At 33.9% G+C, this 13,091-nt stretch overlaps 1 protein-coding gene and 1 long non-coding RNA gene across 18 annotated transcripts in view; one reads left to right on the top strand and one right to left on the bottom strand.

Annotated features, from left to right (window-relative positions):
* The window catches only part of PIK3C2G (phosphatidylinositol-4-phosphate 3-kinase catalytic subunit type 2 gamma), a 365,888-nt gene extending 358,283 nt beyond the window's left edge, over positions 1 to 7,605 (bottom strand). For 2 of the 8 annotated variants that reach the window (XR_005379904.1, XR_005379905.1), the window contains exon 1: positions 6,316 to 6,359. The gene's annotated coding sequence lies outside the window, so the exon portion shown is untranslated. Of the gene's footprint in view, positions 1 to 6,315; positions 6,364 to 7,483 lie in introns of those variants that run through there. The other 6 variants (XM_038576936.1, XM_038576935.1, XM_038576931.1 and 3 more) reach the window with 4 other exon arrangements.
* Positions 1 to 13,091, top strand: part of LOC111092747 — a 136,585-nt gene that overhangs the window by 84,738 nt on the left and 38,756 nt on the right. For 4 of the 10 annotated variants that reach the window (XR_005379908.1, XR_005379907.1, XR_005379912.1 and 1 more), the window contains 3 exons: positions 4,564 to 4,786; positions 5,062 to 6,706; positions 8,592 to 8,730. This is a non-coding gene — a long non-coding RNA (uncharacterized LOC111092747). Of the gene's footprint in view, positions 1 to 4,563; positions 4,787 to 5,061; positions 6,707 to 7,026; positions 7,226 to 8,591; positions 9,007 to 9,076; positions 9,417 to 9,448; positions 11,257 to 12,304; positions 12,407 to 13,091 lie in introns of those variants that run through there. The other 6 variants (XR_005379916.1, XR_005379914.1, XR_005379913.1 and 3 more) reach the window with 6 other exon arrangements.

Below are 13,091 nucleotides of genomic sequence, written 5' to 3'. Positions count from 1 at the left end.
TGGAACTTAAAAATATATATTAAGAATAGAAAACAAAATGACTCAGGTAGGATCAATTGCATCTCTAATGACAGTAAATACAAGCAGCTAATTGGATTAAAAATCATTATTCAAAAATATATTCTCAATTGTGTAGTTTTTGCAACAGAAACATAAAAAGTATCAAAGCAAAGTTACAAGTTTTGTCAAGTATGTTAACTCAAACATACACACATCATGTGCACACATACAAAAGCACACCAAATTAAACAAGATAGTAAACAGTGGTGATAAGTATCAGAAAACAATAGGGGACAAAAAGCATCAAGAACATTTTAGTGCAATTTCTAAAGAAGTTATAACAGATACGGGCATTTGTATGAAATAAGAGTGTGTGTGTTTATGTGTATGTGTATGTGTGTACTTTAAAAAAGTGAATTAATGGGCACTTCTGGGATTTGGTAACAACTCAATTTATTGTAAAATTTTATATTTTATAATTTTTCTTTTTTAATCTGCACAAGATGGTATCCTTTAATAAATAGTTCATTAATAAATTATAGCAGAAAAATAATTATTGGATTTGATATTTTCATCTATTTGTGATTATTTTTAAATGGTGAACCACAAATGAAAAAAAAACATAATTAAGCGATTAAAAATAACTTGCACACACTAATAACCAAATTTTATGTAATGGAAAAACACTATGAAATTTCTCCTTCAAATTAAGTATAAGAAAATTATTTCTTCTAAAAAAAAAAAAGAAAAAAAAGAAAATTATTTCTTCTGTCAAATTATTTTAGAAGTATAGCCAATGCAACAAAATAAATGAAGGTATAACCATTAGAAAGGAGGATATTATTATTATTTGTAATGATATGATTATGTAAGAAGAATGTGTTAAATCCTTAAAAATGTGGAGACACAAGGCTTAAGGATGAGAACATGTAAAATTAAAAAATATAAATGAACTTAGAGGAAGAATTTATACATTTAATTCAAACTGTTATTTGGGAAATGGTTGAGCTTATTCTGACGTACTTTTGGTAAAGAAAAGGATGGAAAAATATTAATAGGGACTTGCATATGAAAAATAATACACATTTTAGAGTCACATAATTAAAACAATGTACTAAGTAGTTACAGATATATGCATCAAAGAAACTAAAAAGAAAATGCATGAATCAACCCTAGCACATATCAATTTTGAAGTTAGACATGAAAGACATATTGAGTTGCTTAATAGATGGAACAGGGCAGACACAATCACCTGGATAAAAAAACTTAACACCATTAAATATAGATTACAATCGTAAAGTAACTTCTATAGGAATAAAGATCTAAAATGTGGAATCATGAGAATTCTCTATCAGTGGTTCTCAAACCACTGTGAAGCATCAGGTTGTGCTGTGAAAACAAGTTTGTCATTTGTTATGAGAAATTGTCAGGAAAAATGCCAATATGTTTGAGGAATGCTGACTTACACTAAGGTAAGCATGTTTTTGTTAGTTTGTTTTAATGTGAAAGTATAGAGATTTTACTGTGCTTTGTTAAATGTCCAGAAAGGTTTTGCAGTATTTTAAAACTGGTTTACTCAGGATACTTTTTTTTTCAAGATTTATTATTTATTTATTTATTTATTTATTTATTTATTTATTTATTTATTTGCAAGAGAGCATAAGCAGGGGGAGTGGCAAAGGGAGAAGTAGACACCCCACTGAGCAGAGAGCCAGACTTCAGGACTCCACTTGGGGCTCAATCCCAGGACCCTGAGATCATGACCTGAGCTGAAAGCAGATGCTTAACCAACTGAGCCATCCAGGTAGCCCACAAGATACTTTTTTGAGAGCACTTTTGTTTTGGTCAGGACTCTTGGTCACAAGTGGCAGAAAATCCAAAAGAATATGATGTGAACTAGGAACATGAACACTGCCACAACTAAGCCTCTCTTTCTCTTTCTTGAAGTTCTTTCTCTCTAATTCACTAGCTTCTGTATTTTCCACAGCGAAATGGACTTTTTTTCAGGAAGGGAAATATGGGTAGAGACTTTTGGGAAACATGCTTTTCCTGCATAGTATATGACATCAGTTTGAAAACTTAGAGCAGGAATCCGGTTGACCTGGCTTCGCTCATATGCACATCTTTGGGTAAATCACTGGGGTCAGTGGTAGGCAGAGAGTGAAGTACTAGGATTAGTTCAGACTGGACCATGAACCTAACTCTATGTTCTGGATAGATAGACAGGATAATGAAAACCTAGACATGGCCATACCCCTTCTAACTATGCTCATTAATATTTTTTGGAAGATTGTCTGTCAGAATATATTCTGGAAAATGCCGCTTAAAAATATAATTTAGTAATTACAATCATTGCAAACATTTATTGAGTGCTAATTTAGAATATGTAAAGCAGTATTCTAAATGCATTCTGTTTTTAACTTATTTAATACTAATACAAAATTTAAGCCTCATGAAGGTCCATCAAATAGACATCATCAATTTCTTCATTTTAAAGGAAATTAAGGCACAAAGCATGTAAGCATCTTTAGAGCTCATATAGCTAGGAAATGGAAGAGTTGGAATCAACTCTTACAATTAAAAAAAAGATTACTATATTTTAAGAGATCAACTGAATAACCCACTATTGATGCCAGTGATTTTGATATCATCTTTCAGAAAATTAGTATTATAAGAAATTATTGATTGGTAGTAAAATAAACTATAAGTATGAGGTTAAAAAATAATTACACAGTATTGTATAAAGATTAGAAAGCCAAGTACTATAATTTATTTTATTTTTTTCAAGTACTATAATTTTAAAATACGTATCAGAAAGGTTTTTAGTCTTCATTTTTAATTTTGGACTCAACTTATGGTTTTATGATTTTAAGGACTAGTATATGTATTCTTCATTTGTTATATTTAGCAATAGAAAACTATTTGGTAACTCTCAAGTAAAAGTTTATTTTTTTTTTCAAGTAAAAGTTTAAAACGATTTGAAATAGCAAAAAAATATGGTTGGCAAAGTAATTGGAAATTGACATAAATTCATGAAAATTAGTACAAATAATAAAATGGCAATTTACTAAAGTGAATAACTTTACCACCAAAAAGGCCAGTAGTAAAAATGAAAATTAAGATAAGTTGTTTGAAAGACATGGGGAAGGCCTCTATCCTGTACTGTCTTTAAGATCAGAAAAAAAATTATGCCTGAAAAAAAAAAAAAAAAATTATGCCTGTGCTGTGTGAATTCTGCTCTTGGAGGCAATCAGTGTTTATGTCTTCTATTCACAAAATGAAAGTATATTGAACACCTATTCTATGCCAGTCACTGTGATAGACACTGGAGATAAGGCCTGGAATAGAGATAAGACCATGGTCTTTATTTTATGGTGCTGAAATTCTTGAGAATGAACTAAGAAAGTAATTTGCAATGTTATATGCATGTCACAAAAAGAGAGTTCTTTTCCCTTCTTCAATTTTCAAACTCCAACCAAGTGAAAATAATGAGCTATAAAGTAGTAGTAGTAGGGGGTGGCTAATACTGAGGAATTACATCAAAGAGCATACAGTGTTCTTGTAGAAAATCACTGTAAGTTTGAAAAAAAAGATTAAAAACATCCTGACAGCAGTTTTTTTTCTCAGGATGTACGTGTTCAAGAGTGTGTGTGGGGATGCCTGCGTGGCTCAGCAGTTGGGCGCCTGCCTTCGGCCCAGGGCATGATCCTGGAGTCCCAGGATCGAGTCCCGCATTGGGCTCCCTGCATTGACCTTGCTCCTCTCTCTGCGTATGTCTCTGCCTCTCTCCCTCTGTCTCTCCTGAATAAAAAAATTAAATCTTAAAAAAAAAGAGTGTGTGTGTGTATGCATGTGTGCATGCATGTGTGTGTGTAATAATGTGTTCAGATAATCTAAAACTAGGTATGGGTGTGTGTAGTTATTTTTAGTTCCTTAGTGTTTGAATAAATTGAAAGCTCATTAGGAACTAGAAAATAGGACACATCTAAAGGGATTCAGTTAGAGCCTAATTGATCAGAGTACAGATGAAAAGAAAATACACATATCACTAATTTCTCTGGATAAACATTTTCTTCTTAAAGACTGAATACATAGCCATGCATGTGTATAAGCAAACATATGGACATGCACACATGCACACAAACACACAATGAATAAATAACCAATCTGCTGCTTATAGAATGACTTCAATACTGTGGGAGAAGAACATCATCATGAAGATTCTAAGGAAGAGAATTCTTCAAAGAATTGAAGAAAAACATTGCTGAGTAATCAAAGTGTGCAAACATCCCATGTATGCTTTTAGAGAACAGGCTATTAGTCTCGAAAGGTAGAGGAGAATAAAAGTATGACATTGGTTTCAATTAGCTGAAAACAAATACCTTGTCTTGGCCCATCTGACTATGCATTCTGGCCTTCCCCGTGAGGTAGGTAGATGTCTTTCTGTCTCGGAGAATATTTACTCAAAAGGTAGAGTGTAGATGAGAAAATGTCTGGAAAAACAGATCTGAATCCAGGCTGTATGCTCATGTAGATAATTTTCCTGATTTCCTTCCTATACAGTCTTTCAAAAAGGAGCTGTCTTAGAAAGAATCACTCCTATTCAAAGATGCACAGTTATAAGAAGGTAATCAGAATAAGACCTAAGCAAAAATATCATAACAAAAGAGGGAGCAAACAATGATTGTGAAAAAAGTCAATTGAGGAACATAAGACAATCAATATTCAGCAAAACTGTCTTTCAAGAAGTAGAACAAGATGAAAACATGTTCTCACTAAAGAAATGGTGAGTAAAATTATAGTAAATATGTAGATAATTCTAAACTAGCATTGGCTGTATAAACAATAATAATTGCTAATTTGGAGATCAAAATAAATTAGATATAATTAAATATTAGACCACATGACTATGTAAATTGGGGTTGGGTGATCCAAATTTTAAAAGTTATTTGTGTTTTTTAGGAAGAAGCACAGATATAAGATAACTTTAGACATTTCAGGAATGCATGTTAAATTTTTAGATGTAACCACTAAGATAACGGAAAATGTATCTTTCTACAGCAGGAAGAAGGAAGTGAAAGCAGTAACAACAACAACCCTTGATCAATTTGGAAGAAGGTCCAATGGTGTCAGGAAAATACCGAAAGTTGTAAAAATATAAGCATTCTCTGAAATGGTAGAAATGAAAAAGTTTATCAGAAGCACATAAACTTAAATGGTCTGAATATATTATGTAAAATCTCTAGATTGTGATGTTGTGTTGAAAAGAAAAAAAGCCCATCAGGTGTACTTGAGACGTACTAGATATGCAAGGATAAAGATTTGCTTAAAATGAAAAGGACAGGAAAAGATATCCCAGGCAAACAGTAATAACAACCAGAAAACTGGTGTCATTATGTTAAAAACAAACCAAACAAGCTACCTGCAAAAAACACGTCTGGAGAAAAAAAGGAGCACTTTATAGATCTAAAAGATTAAATTCACCTTGTAGGTATCTGAGATATGTATGTACTGAAAGTGATTCCTTCAGAATTCATTCCGTTACACATTATAGTGCTACAAGAGAAACTGAAAAAAATGTACCTTCATAATGAAAAGATTGCATAGAAATTTCACATGATTTATAGATCAATTAGATAAAATATCATTAGACATATAGAAGATTTGAAAAAATAACAAGCTTGATGTAATGGACATATGTAGAATATTGCATTTAATTAATGGAATTATACATTCTTTTCAAGGACAAGCATTGCTTATGGAAATTGATCATATATTCTGTGACTTTTAACATAATTCAAAGTCAGTATTTCACAGACTCTTCTTTCCGACCCCAGTATTTAGTTAAATATCAATAAAAAGAAGATAATTTACAAAATAACTCATCAATTTTCAACTTCAAAGCATTTCTAAATGGAAAATATTTAGAAATACAAAATAAAGTCGAGAAAAGAAATGTATGTATACGTTAGAAGTTCAAGGATACACATCACCCTTATTCTTGTAGAGAAAATAATTTTGAAAATATTCCATCTAACAGAGAAATAACTAATAATTTTAAAATGGAGCAATTGTATCATTAAAAGACTATTGGTAAGAGCTAATAACAATTAAAACAGATTTACGCCTAAATAATTATAAAGATTCATTTTTTGCAATGATTATCTGTATATTATTTTATCAGATCATAAATTTGGAAAAGAAAGTAATAATTTAGTTAGACATCCAATGCAATTTATTTCTAGATAGGAAATGACTATTGTATCAACTTTTCTGTCTAAGCTCCAAGAGAATTATAGTCTGCTGTTTGCTTACTTGAAGAGGGCTTCCTCGCGGCGAAAATGATCCCAGCTCAGAGAGAAAAAAAAAAAAAAGAAAAGAAAAAAAAAGTGAAATCATGGCCTGGAGGCTGACACTGGCAACATATGAGCTTGTTCATTCAATGAATCAGTTAACTCATCTGCTTAATGTGATTCTTTTACACAGAAGCTGATGCAGCCAACTTGTTCGCCAGCTCAGTCCTGGTACTATTTCCTTATGCTCAATTCACAGCCTTCCTTTCTCTGTGGCCCAGATAGCAAGTAAACATATATGGAATACAAGTAGCATGTCATGGAAAGAGCCCTGAAGTTGGAATAAGAAAACCTGGATTCAAATCTCAGCTCTTCATGACATTACTAATGACCCAGGTGACGTTATTCGTAACGTAAGTGACTTGAGTTCTTTAATCTTTCTGCTGTTACCTGATACACAGTAGGACATTAGATAATGTATTTTAAAAGTTTGACACTAGACACAAGTTATGTACCATAACTACTTTTTTAAAGTAGGGCATATCATTTCTATCTTTAATCCTAAATACCAGAAATCTATTTGTTTGCCAGGTAAGAAAGTAAGGGGGTGATTGGGACACAGATGGGTTCCCATTAGCCTGCAGTGAGCTGCCAGTACAGAGGCAGGCAGACAAGACAGGGCAGGAGCCCAGCATGAGGTGATAGAAAGAAAACAGCTGCTTTTCTCCAGCAGGGACTCCGGTCAGTTTGAAGCCCATGTGTTAAGAGTATCCACCCTTCCTTTAATAAGAATTTCCTTTTGGAGTCATCACCAGCACGCAGTCTATAGACTACTAGCACTATCTTCAAGATACCAAACGAAATGCGCACAAAGAAAAAAATCAACCAGCAGGCATGAATGAAATTGGCGCAAGACTCTGACAGACATAAAAGTGAGCAGTTAGGAAATGCCATAAAGGATTTGCTATCTATGAGGTCTGATGAAGAGAGGGTGGGAAAGAGGGAGAGCGGAGATAAGGCATCATCAGTTCTTCTGGAGAATATTTATAGACTTAGGTTTTAAACTCTTCTGCCATTTAAGTTTTATAATATAATTAAGAAGCTACTTTGCCTCAACAATACTTTTGAATTCAAATACTCTTCAATGTATTTGGTTAAGCCCAGGAAGTTTACTTGTTTCAATGTCTTACCTGAAGCATGCATCTTCCTGAAATGAAACATGATCTCATTTCTTTTTAAGAGTGAAGTATGTTCGTACAAGCTAAAACACTTCTATTTCAAGGGAACATTATGCTTCCACGGAAAGCTTTTATTCCTGTTTGGCAGGTTTGACTTGTTTAGGAATCTATTTTTCATCAAACCCTGGAGGGCTATATGGAAAAAAGGAGTTTACATAATGAATACAGGATTTAAGCACAAAATTTAGCAATGAATTAGCTTCTCTGTGCTAAACAGAATTTGTGCCAAATGATACTGAACAGCAATATGCAAACAAAATATATTTTTGGAAAAATTGGGTAAGGTGAGCATATTTCTCCTCCCCGTTTTTGCTCATATTATTCTGCATTTGAACGAGGGAGTGGATGGGGATGGGGAACAAGTGGTTTCTATTTGCAGAAGCAGAAGTGAACCCTTGAACATGCTCCTCTAGCCATTCTGTGAGTTTGACTATCAAGTTATTTTCTTTATTTAATTAGGATTTAATATGTTCTTTTTTTTTAAGGTTAGGAAAATGTCAATTTTGTTTTCTCAACCTCAGGACCATAGTAAATTTCAATTTTTAAAATATTTCTTATTATCTAATCATATTTCAAAGAAACAAATAAAAGGAATATTTAGAAGGCTAATAAGAAAATGGATGTGAGTAGTTTGTTGTTCTCATTTTGGTATACTACTGTTGAAAATAAGCAATGAGTGGAAATTTTGCAGCAGCCCATAAAATTATCTAATTGGATCCAGGAACTAGGTTCAGCCAGAAGCATGCTTGCTTTATTAGAGAAAGTTTCAGCAACCAAAAATATGTTGGGTCACTTTTTTGTTACCAAAATATATCATAGGATCTGCACTTTTTTTTCCTTTCTTTTAATTATATATTTATATATACACATACACACAATATTATATTATATATGATATATAGTATACATATATATATATTTAAGACTAGATTTCTTGGATGGGAGAATGGAGAGCAGAAAATTGAGAATTTAATTTACTTTCAATGCTGCTTATGGAAAGATATTTATATTATGAAAACTTCAAAATGTATCTCCTTTCTTCATACTCCTTTCCTCACAGAGCAACACAGGTGTGAGAGATTAAGACAAAGTGGAAGCTTCGCTTGGAAATGGAAGGTGAAAATTGTTGTACCTTTATATTTTAATCATAACCTAGGTTGCAATTCTTAACTTTGAGACTCTGGAGAGGGAGAGGGGTTTAAAAACAGCTTTACATGTAATGATCTATTTTAAAACATTATACTACTTTACATTAATTCCTAAAATGAGCCACTCATTAAAAAAAAAAATACTCCCTTGAAAAATTGGGCATTTTTGCACCTACAAATCTCTTAACCTATGTATGGTAGACTCATGTACATTTGGGGAGAAGCTGAGAGAGCTGAACTATTTCGAAAAGTAACAATCTAATCTTGGTGGAACTGAAAGAATAAGGTTAGTGCGGTTTGATAGTCATTGTTTGTTAACAAGAATAGGTACCGAACTGTACCTTGTACTTTGTTTTCTTTGTGCGGTTTGATAGTCATTGTTTGTTAACAAGAATAGGTACCGAACTGTACCTTGTACTTTGTTTTCTTTGAACACCCTTCAATACGACCATCTGTTTCCTTACTTAACATGTATGCTTACTTATTTCAGTAGAACTTTTAATTAAAAATAAAATCAGATGGACAATTGTGCTATTTCTGTGATTCGCTTTTTCATGGTTTTGTTCTGGGCCTACTACTTAAACAGGTTAAACTATGTTTCTTACTGAGTAGTATACTCATATTTCAGGCAAAGCATTTAAGACAAAATGATCAACCTTCATTGCTGAAATTTTTCCTTTTGGGAAAAAGGCAATCTTTACAGTATCAGTTTCTTCCATTTCCTATGTGTTTGTTAATATTTTTTTTAATTTTTATTTATTTATGATAGTCACACAGAGAGAGAGAGGCAGAGACATAGGCAGAGGGAGAAGCAGGCTCCATGCACCGGGAGCCCGACGTGGGACTCGATCCCGGGTCTCCAGGATCGCGCCCTGGGCCAAAGGCAGGCGCCGAACTGCTGCGCCACCCAGGGATCCCCATGTTTGTTAATATTACTTGAGGTTATCTTGTCTGTGCTTTTTATTATAAAATGCAAAGTTAAAAAGTGTTGGAAACAAGAGTTTTAAGTGTCTTGGCGGATAGACTCCTAAAACTTTCCTGCTCAAGGCATTAAGAAATTGATGTCCAAGTACATATAAAATTTTTTCACATATATTTATTTCTCCCACTTTAAAATAAATTTATTTATTCAAATGCTTTCATTTTAATTTTTTAATGTTTTAAATGCCTTCATTTTTAGGAAACACATTCCAAGATAGGGTCCTTGCTAGTCAGCCTGTAGTCTTGCCTCAAACCTGGCAAAGATTCTTCAACCCTAATTTTAACAATAAGAGAGTTTGACAGTAGTCTTGAAATTTTAATACAGAGCATTATAGTTCACAACCTTGAGACTGACAACGTGCATGTTTCATATATGCTTAGCAATTTCCCTCTTCCTCATTCCTCTTAATATTATTTGCATAACTCCTTTTGAAAATAGGACCTCACTTATTAAGTCAAGAATTCTGATAGAGTATCTCCTGGGTGCCTAGCACCTGCTTAGTTCCGGGTATAGTCTGATAAATAAGACTGACAAAGACCCCTGCTATCTTGGAGCTTACATTTCCTCCCCCCAGTTCTGTTGCCTACTATGGTGATTTTAACTCAGTTAGTACCTCACTGAAAAACAAATGAACTGGGTGAAGGGCACTGAGGAGGGCACTTGATGGATAAGCACTGGGTGTTATACTTTATGTTGGCAAATTGAGCTTCAATAAAAACAAAAGAAAAAGAAAAAACAAATGATGGCAGTTGCAGATGTGATAAAATTACTTATATATTCCTACTTCAAATATTAGGAAACTGACAAAGAAAGGCTATGTCTTGATCAAGTCATTTTGAAATGAAGTGCTAGTTGCATTGCTGCTATATGAAAAGTAAAGTGTTTGTTCTTTCATTCACTGTAGTCTGGGGGTAAGGAAAAAGTGTATCAATAGAGTATGAAGTCTCTGTAAAGATAAAACTTTCAGACCTTCAGAAATAGTATTTGTTTAAAGTCTAGTATAAAGGAGCAAGAAATTGATATTGACATTTCCAAACCTCATTCAAACTATGTTTTTTTTTTACCTTCTTTTTGAAATTAATCCAATAATTTTATTCTAAAGGATTATTCAACTACTAAAGAATAAACACAAATGAAAGGTTCATTAGAGAGTATTCAGTTGAAATAAAACAGTATTTTAATAATACTTGCTCTGCTGGGGTGCCCATTGTTCATCAGTAGCATTAGCGAATGCTGTGGATCGGTTCATTAAACTCCATTCCAACCTTTTCCCTTCTGTATATGTCTGACTGCAGATTCTGAAAAACTTAAAGTGACACTTCCCATGTACCCTGCAGCCAGGAGTCAGGATGAGAAATAGGTTCTACCAATAAAATGTATTCAAACACATTTTAAAAGGTGAAAGCAAAGAATATTCGTGTACCATTGAATTTTCCTTTCTGCTGCCAAGCAAAATCATGGTTTCTAAAGCAATACTCCACTGTCCATTCCTCACTTCCCTGGGTGTTTGGAGGCAGCGGTGGCAAAAGTATTGGTGACAGCTAATTCCTGGCTTTCTGTTTATGGGATTGCTTTTAAAGTGGAATGTTTAAACAGAAAAAAAAAAAAAAAAAAAAAAACAGAAAAAAAATAATAAAGTGGAATGTTTGTACTCAGCAGTTCCAGTGGTGGCCTCAATTTCTGGATATGTCTGTTCTGGAGTCGTCTTTTTCCAGTTTAGAGCCCACAACATTGGTTCTTCCTCTCACCATTTTTGAAAGCATTGTATTCTCTGAATTATGTTTTTCTTTCCTGCTTTAGATATCTATATTTGTTCCTGAATAACATAGTAGCATGTCAGACTATGAGATGTTGCCCCATATCTGTCCTTACTCTCTTTCCATAATATAGTTTCGACTGGTCACATATCTATTCAATTTTTTTTTTTAAGATTTTATTTATTTATTCATGATAGTCACACAGAGAGAGAGACAGAGATGCAGAGACACAGGCAGAGGGAGAAGCAGGCTCCATGCACCGGGAGCCCGACGTGGGATTCGATCCCAGGTCTCCAGGATCGTGCCCCGGGCCAAAGGCAGGCGCCAAACCGCTGCGCCACCCAGGGATCCCAACATATCTATTCAATTAAAAACTGCCTTTCTCAGCCTCCCCTACCGAAAGGTATGACCATGTATCTACGTTCTAGAAAGTGGAATTTCAACAAACGCTAGATTTGATATTTCTGGTTCTTACCCTTCAAAGGATACAGCATGCAATATTATGACACCTTTCCCATTTACTGAAGACTGTGTAAAAGCAAAGGTTGAACAACTCCCCTGAAGACACAAAAGTCCAGGGCCAGAAGGCTTCCCAGAGGAATTCTATCAAACGTTTAAAGAAGAAACAATACCTATTCTACTAAAGCTGTTACAAAAGATAGAAAGGGATGGAATACTTCCAAACTCGTTCTATGAGGAGAGATAGAAGTTACATGTCGAGAATGGTAGTTTGCTCTGAATTATTTTACGAGATGTACATCTATCTTGTTTAAAATTCTGGATTTTAGTCTCTTTTTAATGGCATCTTAATCTTAAGTAAAATATAACCTGGTTACTATCCATGAAGCTCTACCACACAAAAAATAATGATGCTTTGCTCTAACAGTGAGAAGCAAGAGCACAGATGTTGCAGGCTGGAAAACAAGTGATCCCAATGACACCATGATACAACATTTGGTAAAACTGTCACTTGTCATCCTTAAAAGAGGTAAACTACTTGCTGAAAGGAAAATGTAACTTGTGAACTGTTTGGAAGAACTCAGACCACTGGGGAAAAAAAAACATAGAATGTTTAGATATGTTGGCTGTTTCTTGTTGTGCAAAGTTTGTGACAAGATGTACTTGGGCTGGTTATAAGAAGTGATTTTTAAAGAAGCTGCTTTAACAGTAAATAGGCCTCTGGTGTCCTCAAATACCCACATTAAAATTCTTGGTTAATTGAGTCCTTCTAGTTTCAAAGGTTGGATTAAGGGTGATGCTTTCCTACCTAAACTAATATTTTCAGATAGTTTCAAAGTAGACACCGTTAAATTGAAGGAAAGCAGAAATGTGCTGAGCAAAGAAACCAGTAAATATAAGAAAGTAGCCTGCAAGCATAGAAACCTTGTCTAGATTAGATCCTTGGTTGTGGTTATTTGCCTGTGGATCTGACGGTCAGTCACTAGACCAAAAGCATACTAAGATTTTTTGGGGACTGTATTGATTTGTAAAAGCCAGTGTGTGTTTGACCTTTAAAGCAACTCCAGAAGCCTCCCAAAGTGGCTTTGCAAAATATAGCCCACAAAATGTATGCAGTCTCCGATGGAATAGCATCCAGTTCTCTTGTAAAGAGATAATTATAGGGTACTCAAAGACTTTTGAGAATGAAAGGGACACATTTAGAACAAAGAATT

This window comes from Canis lupus, chromosome 27 (genome assembly GCF_011100685.1).
Source record: "Canis lupus familiaris isolate Mischka breed German Shepherd chromosome 27, alternate assembly UU_Cfam_GSD_1.0, whole genome shotgun sequence".
Classification (NCBI taxonomy): Eukaryota; Metazoa; Chordata; class Mammalia; order Carnivora; family Canidae; genus Canis; species Canis lupus.
This window is presented reverse-complemented; position numbering and strand designations above follow the sequence as displayed.